Source organism: Balaenoptera acutorostrata, chromosome 14 (genome assembly GCF_949987535.1).
Source record: "Balaenoptera acutorostrata chromosome 14, mBalAcu1.1, whole genome shotgun sequence".
NCBI lineage: Eukaryota > Metazoa > Chordata > Mammalia > Artiodactyla > Balaenopteridae > Balaenoptera > Balaenoptera acutorostrata.
The window spans coordinates 49,155,128-49,168,175 of record NC_080077.1 but is presented as its reverse complement, the minus strand read 5'-3'; the positions used below and the strand labels follow the sequence as shown (position 1 = coordinate 49,168,175).

At 45.3% G+C, this 13,048-nt stretch overlaps 1 protein-coding gene across 2 annotated transcripts in view; it reads right to left on the bottom strand.

Moving 5' to 3' along the window:
- The window catches only part of FYN (FYN proto-oncogene, Src family tyrosine kinase), a 211,331-nt gene that overhangs the window by 178,979 nt on the left and 19,304 nt on the right, over positions 1-13,048 (bottom strand). For both annotated transcript variants that reach the window (XM_057527835.1, XM_057527834.1), the window contains exon 2: positions 6,211-6,250. The gene's annotated coding sequence lies outside the window, so the exon portion shown is untranslated. The remainder of the gene's footprint in view (positions 1-6,210; positions 6,251-13,048) is intronic.

The window sequence follows — 13,048 nt, the reverse complement described above, 5'->3', positions numbered from 1 at the left end:
ACAAGTCAAGGAGCGCCTGGAGTCACCGAAGGCTGGAAGAGAGACACAAGCAACCGATTCTCCCCCAAAGCCTCTGACGGGGATGCATTTCTGCTGACATCTTAACATTGGACTCTGACTCCAACACCACAAGAGATTAAATCTCTGTTGTTTTAAGACACCGAGTTTGTGGTCATTTCTTAGGACAGCCACAGCAAACTAATATGGAAGGTTTTCTCCTTAAATAAAATGTTGTTATGGCCCCAAAGTGGGCAGTAATAGCCTCCTTTAAGGGAAAAGCTCAAATTTTTATGTGTCTTTATGGCCTATTCCATACTAGACTCAGAACAAGTGCAGCTCTGCTTTGAAAAGTGTTTGGGGCAGTGACAAAAGCATCTTTTAAGCCATTGTGCATGCATATTTTACCAGCAATCTCTCCTTCACACACAAATTCAGCAGACAACAAATCCAAGCAGGGCAGACAAGCAGAAGACTCCAACCTCCATCCAGCAGGCCTGGCTGCCGTGGAACAGATTATGCAGCATCTCATGGCAGAGATGGGAGGAGGAAGCCTCTGGAGTAGGACGGAGCTAGTCTTTATTCTCTATTGTAATGTGGGCAGTGTTTCTCCCCACCCTCGCCGGGCAACATCCAGCTCTTGGAGAATGATGAATGCTACTGAGATGAGCAATATAATGACATGATCCCCCAGCCTAGGAACCAGCTGTGGAGAGAGAATGAGGGTCCCGCAGGCCTCCCCAGACTCCCACCACCACCATCTCTGTAAGTCACTCTCACGCTGTCACTGAGGGGACCACCAGGTGGCACCAGGTCAGGTTTCAGGAAATGGTTCCCCTTTTGAGTTTCTAATGTCTCCTTGCTAAAAACATCATTACTATTATAAAAGCCACAAATAAAGGAGAAATTCCTTTTAAAATCAGGGAAGAGAAACTGAAAGGTACATATAAAACTACCAGTTTGATGACAGGAGGCTGATGATGATTCATCTGTCTTCTGCTCAAGAGAACCTCAGTACAAGAGAACCTCCAATGTGGAGCGGAAAGAGACCGAGACCTAGTTTAGATCTTCTGCTTCCTAGATTCAAGTCCTTGGGTAAATCATTTCATTTCTGTTGAGCTTCGTTTTCCTCACATGTAAACTAGGACAACTGAATAAGATGACATGTGGTCTAAACAGTGGTTGGCCCACCTGAGTTCATTAATGTTTGAGGAAAGGATGAATTAACTGTTCTGCATCCAGGACTAGACAACGTAATATTGTTACCTGTAGCTCTTCCAACTGCCATCAGTATCTGCCTGGGTTTATAATATCTAGGAAGAGGGATCTTTTATTATCTTGGAAATTCAAACTGACAGAGGGCATGTTTTTTCTTCTTGGACAGCAGTGCTTAGTTTTACAATCCAGAGATTTATGTAGAAGAAAGTTGGTCAGTTATTATGGGTGATGCATAACAACTATTTTTCATCCAGGACTAAAAATGTTTGCTCTTCAATCTAAAACAGAATTCTGTGCAAGTTCCTCGCTCTTAAACACACACACTCCCCCACCCCCAACCAAAAGCCATTCCCTTTTCTAGATCCCTAGTCACCAGGAAAGCAGTCTGTGTGAAGCCTGGCCCTTACTCAGTGAGACAGATGCTGGTCTTTCCCGATGCCCAGTCACCAGTAGAATGGGTCAGTATGTGTGTGAGCTTGGGGCAGGGGGCGTGGAGAATGGAACCTCGTTGGGCATCCTGTGGGCTCTGGGGCTAAACTTGGCATCCCACAGGCCCCTAGGCACGGGTTTCAGAGGGCCTAAGGGACCCACAAGCACCTGCTGCACCCTCCCCTCCATTCAGGAAGAGGGGCTTCTACAGACAGCAGAGTTCTGCTTATGCTGTCCCTCCTCTTCACTCTCTCTCCTCCTCCTTAGAGCGAGCAGTGAGGTGGTGCACCCAGCACCAACCTCCAACACGCTTCCCCTGGAGACACAGCTGCATGCCTTCCCAGTGACCAGCATTCTCAAGCCTTTGGACACTCCGTATAAGCCCTGCTGATCCTCTGACCCCTGGAAACTGTATTCCCCCCACTAAAGGAAAATATGAATTCTTTTTTCCTCTTCCCAACCAGCTGTTAGGAATCACATACACACGACTTTAAAGCTCAGTGCCTAATGCAGTCTTGAATTTTGAACCCTTCACTGTTTAGAAAGACGTGGGTTTTTTTCATAAGTCTATTAGCCTCACAATAAGAATCTAGGATATTTTTTATCATTTCTCTTGGGACTTAGTAAAACAAAAGAAAGACTGAAAAATGGAGTAACTTCTATGTGCATTCTACATTTACATACAGACTAACACATTTCAAGGAATTCACTGAGAGAAAGGAAACAACTCTAAAGCAGGAGGAAATTTTTAATTTACTTTTCTTTCTGAATGACAATTTTACTTGAGGTGGCCTCTGTGTCTATCAAACAGACAGTAGTATCTTGGCCATATTTGTGGTCTGCAGGCAGCTATCTAAGCCCTGTGAACAGCTGGAATAGCAGTACAGGAATTCTTGGTCTCACTGAAACTACAGATATGACAAGAGTCTCTCTCGAGGCAGGCACCAAAATACTTTAATCATGCTAGACAAAGGCCATGTAGGGTACACGAAAATCAAACCTGTCTCCTCAGGACTTTGAGAGTAGTTATGACCAAAGAGGTGTTATTTTAATCAAATTCATTTAAATCATGATTTAAATTACTAAATAAGATGACTCAATTTTATCAGCTTTTTATTTTAAAAAGTACATTTTTGTTTTTCTGGCATAAGAACAAAACTACATATTCTTTAAAATTCAGTTGAGGATGGGTTTCACTTGTAGAAGAAATATACATTTTATAAAAGTATAAAATATACTTTTATAAGAATATACACCTTATATATTTAAATCAGTTATTTATGGAAACCATACTCGAAGTGTATCTCTCAATAATTCTAGAAGATTCTGTGAAAAAAACTGTTCAATGTTTCCTTTGTGTTCTTACTGCTCCTCCCTTGATAATCTTCAGACTTGCTTTGCTTCCCCAGATTACTTCATTCTTAAGAATTATCTATTTGTTTGTCTGCTTGAAACTTTGCACTTTTGGGGAGAAAGCCAGGGAATGATTGTCTTATCTCCATATGATGCTATTAACAAGCATGATTTCCACAAATAAAACCCATAGATGGAGAAGAGGAACATGATTTCTGGAGTACACAATAAGGTTTTTTACTTTTCTACCTACCAAGGTGGCTTTCATTGGGTCTCATTACCCCTCAATTTGGTCATGTAGCATTCAACATCTTAAGAGGGCCTACTAGGTGCAGGCTCTAGGCTTAACACATGAAGGATTCAGACCTGACAAAGCTTACATTCCAACAGGAAACAGATATTAGATGGCTATTGTACAAATAACTATACAACAACAATGATAGCTTTGAAGAAGTGCATGGTGGGAGAGCAACCCCATCCAGACTAGGAGTCAAGGAAGACCTCTCTAGAAAGTAATATTGATTTGTTATTACTTACTCATAAAACTTTTTAAAAAAAGGTAACACAAATATACTGTCTCAAATATTATATCAATTCCAAGGTAAGATGGGGTATGAGAAAGAGAAGGCTCTGGACCAGACAGATATGACTAGAATCCTTGCTATTACTATGGTGCCTTGGGCAACTCATGGTAAGGGACATGGTCTCCTCACATTATTGTTGTAACGGTTAAGTGTGACACATATAAAAAGCACTCAGTATGTAGTGGAAGTCCAATAAACTACAGACAATAATTAATAATTACAGAATGTATGCTGATCTATCTTTGAGCTTTGACATGTCAAAGCTAATTTTCCTTTCACAGTTCAACTGAAATGTTCAACTGAAAGAGAAAACCCAAAAATCTACTGGGGAAAAAAACACACTCTGACGTCAGTGATTTTTCTTCACTTGGGTTGGCTAACAGGTATCATTTACTTAAACAATGGAAGCGCGCCCCGTACTAGATTCTTCCTGGCAGATATATATATAAATACAGGCAAAAAGAATAGTTGGTATATCTGTACTCAACAGCCTTCTCCGAGCATTAGAACAAGATTCTGGAATTGGAGCTTTTGAATTAGAGCTTTTAAAATAGTGAACTCCCCTTGGGCGGTTAAGTGTTTTTCAGGTCATTAACTCCTTGTCTGAGAGGGTACAGGCAGAGCCCTTCAGGGAAGCCCAAACTCACGCAGCCCAAGAAGCATTTCCCACCCCCACTTAGCTTCTTTTATTCTAACTTCCCTCAGTACTTACAAACACCCAACCCACATGACAGGGTCGGTCACATCCATTCCTCTGTTAGACACTCGCTGCTGCCAAAGTAGTACCTGGAGGTACAGCTGATCAGGCTCTACCTGAAAGGAGCTCCCAGCCCGCGATGGGCCTTATTAAGTTTTCTTTAGACTGTGGCCAACAGTCACTTTTCTTTTTAGATTCAAGGCTCAAGTCAGAAAACGAAAAAAATATGTTTCGTGTTTTTAAGTTAAAAAATGAAGACTTTTACTTGGTCCGGGAAAAGAGACCACTTTTCCTGATGAGAAAAATGAGGCTCAGAAAGGAGAGCAGACTTGCCTATAAGATCTTAGAGCATGTCAACAGCAGAGCTGAAGCAAGCATTTAATCCATTCCGCTCGGGGCTCCCCACCCCATTTACCAAGCCCTCTGGTCTGCCCGGTCCTTGGAACACAAGCAGACATGCCTCCTCCGTGAGCTGGAGCTCCCCACCTAGTGGCTGTGGGATTCACGCTGGGCTGCGCGAGGCCAGGCAAGCCCCGCAGCCTGGAACAGCGCCAGGCACTTCCTGGGTACCCCCGCCCCCAGGGCATTCTCTTGTTCTGTGCTATACCACCCTGGGGTGGCTCCTGGCACCCAGAGGCTCCTCCTGCTGGGGGCCTGGCCTGGCCCAAGAGGGCCACAGTACTCATCCCCATAGGGAAGTCTCTGCCGACCCCTGGCTTCCACGGCCAAAACCTAACCCCTGGGGGTTCTACAAAGGCTCCCTTCTGCTGGCCCTGACTAGAGCCCTTTTATTTCCCAGTCCCCTTGGTTTGTATGAGCTGAAAAGGCCAGGACTGAGAGGAGATCGCTAGGGGGCTGCATGGGGTCAAAGGTGAGGGGTTGCTCGTAATTGGTGTCGAGTGATGTTTCAGATAGTATGCTTCCTCAACTTAAAACAAAGGTGCACTGTCTGCAGACAGAATGGCTCCAGTTCAGGAGAAGAACCTCTCTCACCATAAATCCAAAATAAGAAGTAACAACCAGGTCATTCTAGGATGATGAGGTGGCAGTCCCTGACTGGCCAGGGAACCAGTGAAAAATTACACCCAAGGCGATGTGACTGGGCAATGGAGGCTGGGGCAGAAAGGGATCCTATGGGTGGCTGGTGAGACCTGTGTTAAGTCCAGCCTTTCCTGGGAACCCAAGGTGCCTGGGAGACAAGAGAAGCACAGGCAGAGAAGACTCGCCAGCATTCACAGAAAGAATGAAAACCCTGGTTCCTTCACACATCCCCTCCCTCCAGCAGCTTCTCTGGATGCCCAGCCCTCAGCCTGAGCTTCCAGAGCTCTTCTTGCACGGCTCTATCATATTGCGTAATAATTACCCGTGTATTATCCGTCACATTCATTTTTGTCTCAGCAGAGTCCAGCAAGGTGTCTAACACCCAGCGGGCAGCAACGTTAAGTGAATGAAAGCATGACCCGTTACACAGTGACTGCAATTCGAAGGTACAACTAGGGCAGCAGTAAGCAGCAGCCATCTGAGAGCAGAGGAAAACCCAACAATGAATGAACTGCAGGGAACCTCCCTTAACCAGAAGCCAGAGGGCTGCCCATCCCTCACCAGCCCCTGAAGGCTCAGCAGCCACGGGACAGCTGTTCTGTTCTATTTCTGGGCTGGGGAGACATATCTTAGAGCTAAAACATATGTTCCCATAATTATCAAAATTGAGTGTTACAAATAAGGGAAGGGGGAAAGTAGCAGGTTCACCTAAGTGAGCTAAGACTTTCTATATCATATACCAGCTCCATCTCCAACTCAACCTCTCTCTTAGAAACCTATGGGCTCAGCGTCACAATTCCAAGTTCAAAGTGGACAAAATCCTGGGTCCCAGTGGAAAACCCTTTCTAATTTACAAGGCACGTGCTCTTAGTACAAAACTTGCCAACTTACTTTTTCCACGTCTAGATCAGCATCCTGCTTCTTCAAAAAACTGTAGAAGAAAAAAAAAAAAAAATAGATGTCAGAAGAGAACTGAGCACTCTTTGCCTGTAAACCACCCACAAAGCACCACCACAGAATTTTCATTTGCTGCAGACAATCAATTTGCCCACAATTTTTTTTCTTGTTCACACAATTGTTGTGAAGTCACAGTTGCCACAAACACCTGCCTGCAACTGCAAAGACCTGGCCCCGTACCACCAAAGGAAGCCAGCATGAGATCTTAACTTTTCAGAGCCAGGAAAAATAGGGATGGAGGTCTTGAATGTGAACACGAACACACACACCCACACACACACACACACACACCCCTTCTTCAGAGTGCCTACAAGTCATCCATAGCTGGGACACATTGAAAATGTGTCTCCAAGGTCTTGTTCAACTTACCTCTTGGCTTAAATCTCCCCTTAGTCCCCAGACCCTATCTGCTCCACTTCCTGTCTGACTGTGGGTGAGCCTCACTGCCAAAACAGCCTTCTTGGGATGGCCCTGTCTTCCCATCAGCTGGGGTTCCCCTCTCCAGGAGGCCTGCCAACCCACCAACCTGCACAACTTGTCCATGGAAATCTAGTCCCAAGATCACCTTAGAACCTTGTGCCAAGCCCCTGGCACAGCTGATGCTGACTCTGATGGCACCCGTGCCCACTTTACATGAATCTTTAAAGTGCCAGGAGCAGGATGGCAGACCTCCAGCTTGCTCATGCACTCTGCCTACAACCTGCCAATATTACGGTACCTCATTTATTATTTGTGATTTTAGCTGTTCGAACAAAGCTTCAGTTTTCTTTTTTTTTAAAGTTATACAATTTTTATTTATTTATTTATTTATTTATGGCTGTGTTGGGTCTTCGTTTCTGTGCGAGGGCTTTCTCTAGTTGCGGCAAGTGGGGGCCACTCTTCATCATGGTGTGCGGGCCTCTCACTGTCGTGGCCTCTCTTGTTGCGGAGCACAGGCTCCAGACGCGCAGGCTCAGTAATTGCGGCTCACGGGCCTAGTTGCTCCGCGGCATGTGGGATCTTCCCAGACCAGGGCTCGAACCCATGTCCCCTGCATTGGCAGGCAGATTCTCAACCAGTGCGCCACCAGGGAAGCCCAAAGCTTCAGTTTTAATAAGGTGTCTAAAGGGAACAATAACAATGGCTGAATGGAATTACGTTGACAGCAGTACGTTAGGGCAGAAAGTAAAAGGTTTGAGAAATCTGGAAGAAGAAAAGCAGAAACAATTTTTCCTATCTTAGTAGAGACTCAAACTTGTTTTCAGTATGACTCTTAGCATCTTTCTTCCTGGTCAATGGTTTAAAATACTCCCGTCGTAAATTACCATCCCCATCAAAACCACCCCCCCTCCCTACACACAAAAGAGAATTTTTGCGCTGTTTGAAAGACTGAGTAATTAACAGTCACATCTTTGTTTCGTTTAATCAAAGATGACTCAGAATGAAGGGAAGAAAAAATGACCATGGGGAAGAGAATTAAAAACTCATATATTGTCTTCTGCAGAGGGGCATTCAAATCATGAACTCACTGCAGACACGCAAGAGGAGCGGCACGGAGGCTGGAGGGAGAGGACGCGCTAAGGAGGTCGCCACAGCCCGTGCCTCAGCAACCCACAACCCCTATCTCCTCCTTGCTTCTGAGACATGCTGTCTTGTCCTACCAAACAGGCAATATATGCTTTTTCTTCTGGCTCACCCACTGGGGATCTAGACACTGTTGAGCTGTAAAAAAATAAAAATAAAAAGGGAATTCCCTCTGTCCAGAAATTTCAACTGGCCTCCCTATAACCAGCAAAGAGTAAGTCAGTACTACGAGAACTTTTCACCAAAGGGAACATCTATACAGTAGAAGTCTGACTTCCATTCCTGAACACTTTGAAAGAGGTTTAGGAAGGCTGTCATTCTGATTTATAAAATGGAATGTTCTAATATGCAAGGTGAAAGATTCCTTCATCTGCCACAGAAAGAGCAGTTGGAGAATCATTACCCTTTTCCAAGGTAGTGAGGAAACTCCGCCTCTCCCATGCACACAGCGCAACGCAGCCACACGGGATCCCCAGGTCAGCAACAGGCTCTGAAAGAATGAGCCTTCACTCCACGGTACCAAAAGGAAAACTGAAAACCTGCTTGTAGCTGCTGGCTCACTACTACACAAGGAATCTTATCCATACGTACATATATGCGGCATCATCCAATTTCTTTTTCAGGCTTACTAAACAGATGGAGCTCATTAACAAAGACAATACATATATGGATCATCCTGCAGCCAGAACCCAGAAGGATGTCACAGCGTTAACTTCAAAGACTCCCAGCAAGCACACACAGCCTGAGATATTTTTAGGCGCCAGCTCCATTGTTTCAAAGAGGATACGGATGGATGAAACAGAATTGCCTGAAAGTAAAATTCACGTGGCAACCCATTTGGAATGAAGAGTGGCGTTAGTTTTTAAAACCAGTTCTATCTTTCTTAAATAAAGGCTGTTTAAGATTCTAACACTTAAGGCAAGATAGACACCTCCCTCCCCATGTGTGTGTACATGTATGTGTGTTTACAAATATAGATATGCATATGTATTTATACAGATATTTTAAATAGTTGACTATTTCGATATAAATGTTTTCAATGGTGGGCTTGTGGGCATTAGGGCATGTTCCATGCTTTTATTCTTCCTGCTGAAGTAGTGCGGATGTTTTGTTTGAGAACATGACTGAAGTGACCCAGATTCCCCACTGGAAAAGGCAGATCCAGAAATGCTGCAAATGTGTGATCGACTGCAGGAATGGAAGCCGAAGGACGAGGCCTGGACCCAAAATGGACCACTCCCCACTCTTTCGATCAGCTCAGGTCCTCCCTCATTGGCGGAATACACAAAGATTTTTATTTTTAGAGAAAACTCTAAGAACAGCACTGAGAAGCCCTCAACTTTGAGCTCCCTCTTGATAGAGCCATCCCCCTGCCCCCACTGATCTCCCATTCCCACCTGCATACCTTGCGACAGCACAGTGCCGGCAGAGGAATAACCAGACCCGGCAAAGGGGCCCTGGCCACATGTTCGGAGAATGGCAAGAGGCTTGGCAGTGCACGGGGGTGGCTGAGGACGGTGGAAGGCTGGTGGGAGAAAGGTGGGACGCTAAGGCAGAGGCCAGGTGGTGAGAGACAGCATACACCAGCTCAGAAGTCAGGCAGTGAGGGGCACACTTCTGCACCCATCAGTATATCCTCAACCCGCTTCTATCCCAGGAAAGGGCAGAAGAATAGATACAGCCCCCAGCATATTCCTGGCACTGGACTAAGCATCGTCATTCCAGTCTCACCCACTGTGCTGGGTAAGCAGAATCTTCTCCCAATTGGCCTTCAGGGCTCAGGACAGAATCACTTTCCTGCTCCTCTTTCCCTTTGGTCCCACTTCTCTGAAGAACTGGATTTCATCTCCGGTGTGTTCCTACAGCACTTCATGCAGTACCTGTTTCCCTGCCTCTCCTGCTCGAATGCCGTCTCATCTGTGGCCAGGATGGCACTGAGTACAGCGCCTGCCGCACCACAGGCACTTGGGCCGCCTCTGAGGATGGAGGGGTGAAGGGGTGAGGGGGCGGTGGCAGGGTGACTAATGAAGAACTGACCAACAGAAATGAAGGAAATGAAACCGCGCTGAATCAGGCTGACCCGCTGCCTCCTGCACGTACGAGCAGAGTGGGTACTGGGGAAGGTGTGTAGAAACCCAGGGTGCACCCACACACCACGCACACATACACTCATAACCAGAAGATGACCTGTTCTTTAAATTTAGTCCTGTGTCTTTAGCTACAAATAAAGGACAAAGATCCAATCTGGAGATTCTGCTGTTATTTTTAATATTACCCAGTGTTTCCTTTCTACTTAAAAGAAAAAGTGACTGGGAAACCGTTCAATACATTAGAATCACTATGATTCAATACATTACAATCATAATCACGTCTTGTATAAGGTGGAGATTTAAGGAAGGGCCATGATGAATCCAAGATTTAAATCATGGTTCAGGCTTCTGTTTGATTATTTTAAGAAATGGACGATTGAGAGAGAAATGAGGGATACTTTTCTCCTGCCACAGAGTCTCCTCTATTCCCAGTTCAACCCTTTTTACTACTTGCAAAAGACTTAAAATATTCATTGACCTGCCAAAAAACATCTGCACGTTACTAGACACGTCTCCACATATTCATGTCTGAATGGCTTCTTTCTGCTCCAACGATCACAGATCTATTCAATCAAAACTCAAGTGAGAACTCAGAGCTGTACGTGGTGTAACGTCAGTGGCGACTGAGGATAAAATGGCCATTTGATAGCAGCTTCCATATCAAGCGTGTCAACAGGGACAGTGTTCCTTCGGTTATTCTTAACTTAGGATCCAAGGCACAAAAAAGACCAGGCAGGGCCAGACTCTGCCACAATTCCAAAGAAAGCTGAGACACATACAGAGTGCACACAGAAGCGCCTCAATGTTCTCTGGCGAAGGCGGGGGGGGGGCTGCTGGCCCCCTGCCTGCAGCCCGGGAACAGGCCCACTCTCACAGTGGGCGCCCGGGGCCTCCACAGCTGCACACAGACACGCAGGGCACCACGATCTGCTGTGCGCCCCACAGCTGGGGCAGGCCCCGGGACGGCACCCAGCTCAGACAAGGCCTTCCGTTGTGGCGTATTCCTCATGGCCCTGTTTCCCCAGGAAAAAATGTTTTTTCCTCTGGCCATTCATTCTGGCCCCAGACGAGCTCATTCTCCCGTGTCTTCCTGCACACGTGAACCTTCTAACAAGGTTCGAGATGGCAGCAAAGGTGTGAGATGGCAGCACCTGCCACTCCTCTCCCACCTTACCCACCCCTAGTAAGGGCACAAGGATAAGTGCACGTTCAGAATGGTGAGGGGCACAGGGCAGTGAAGAGCCTGGGAACAAGTCGATGCCACGCCCAAGGGCATCTTCAGCACCCTGACATCAAGGGGACCCCGTAGGAATTCAAAGGAAAGGGGCTAGTCTGGGGGAGGAAAGCAAAGGTGGCTGGAGAACACCCTTGAGTCTCCCACATAAGGAAGACATCATGGGCCTTGGCCAATGTCGGATACACTTTGTTCTACTACCTCATTCTTATTTCCTTTATAGAAATATTCATTCACCTCACTGAAAATCTGCAAACTCTGGGACCCCTGTGATGACGGAGCTTTTACCTCTGGCCAGTGTTTCTATGCACATATAAATGTTAACCCTAGTGGAGCGCTGCCATCCTGTCTGTCACAACTGACAGCACACATAACCTTCTGAGAGAAACAAACAGGAAGGGGAGGCGCCTCAAGTATGAACAACGTACCTAGTACAATTAACTGCAGGGTCTACTGCAAGCAGTAAGGCACAAGCGTAGGCTCTACCACCCAATGATCCCTCTCACCACTATGAATTACGCTCCAAAACACAGAATTTTGGTCCACAGCCAGGGAGGAAGCAGTTGGCTTGGAAACCAAGTTCTGTCCTAGCTCTTCTGTTTATTTGCTGTGCGATTGGGCAGAGGGAGAGGGTACAGCAACAGTCACATATTAAACAACCCACAGGGGCCGGGCAGGTAAAAGAAATGAATGGAGCAGGTGAGACGGGGCTGAGGTGAGCTGAAGTGCCCTGCCCCATCCCAAGAGGACAGCTGCAGCGCTGCCTGGGAGGGCTGTTATCATGAGGGAAGGCAGGCTCAGTTTTGCCAGACCTTCCAATTTTTTGGTTTTTTTCAAGAGAAGCTGGAAATCTCAGTTTTTATACAAAAGTGCCCAATTTTTAAATGTTGGTTTAAATTTTTAAAATGCACCATGTAGTCCAACAAAACATAAATGAGGGTATCGTACAGCCCATAGACTGGTTTGCTATGTTTATAAGTCATAAGAGCTATCCCTTGGTTTCTCTTTCTGTTAAATAGGAGGTTGACTGCTATCTGCCCACCACTTGGGGTTTATTTAAGAGCACAGAAGGAGTTTTTATTATCATATAACAAAAAATCCAAGTACATTCAGATGCACGAAGCAGGGTAACCCAATCTCTTATTTTTTTTAAAAAAACCAGGGTTTACACAAATGCTCACACATGGGGCTTGATGTTTTGTAGAATTATTTGAAATGTATACTTCTACATGATAGCTTCTAAAAAAACAAAAGAGGTAAATTGTAATAGTCTTAGAGGATGAGGGGTAAGTGGAGCGAGTGGTGGGGTGAAAGCTTACTTGGAATGGCTTTGATTTTTTTAACAAATGCTATGTGGAGACCAGTAGTGGAGACAGCCCTCTCAAGAGGCTCTGCCATCAAGGGCAGCAGGGATGTGAGGTGGCTGCCACAGGAGAACACGAGGTGAAGATAACATATTTTAAAAATGGATGAAATTACAAATGTGTGTGCGTTGATGGAATGAACAACATGTTAAAGCAAACAGACAAGCAAGCAAAAAAAAAAAAAAAAATCCAAGTACCAACTAAAGGAACTGTGTCAGCAAAATGCTAGACAGTGTTGGGTGCAGTAAAAATTTTATTAGTAAGAGTTAAAAAGCCAAGATCTAGTTATACGGGTTTTCCTAAACAAGAAGTCAGAAAAAAAAGAAAAAAATCTTTACTACAACACACATTGTCCCACATTTTACACTGTGCCATTTCTGTATTTGTCCTTTTTAGCCTACTTCTAGCAGTCTCTCTCTTTGCTAAAATACATTAGTTGCCATGGAAACGATGTCATAGTGCGTAAAACCATTTACTGTCCTTGGAAAGGCATTCATGATAAAACTGAACGGCAGCATGTT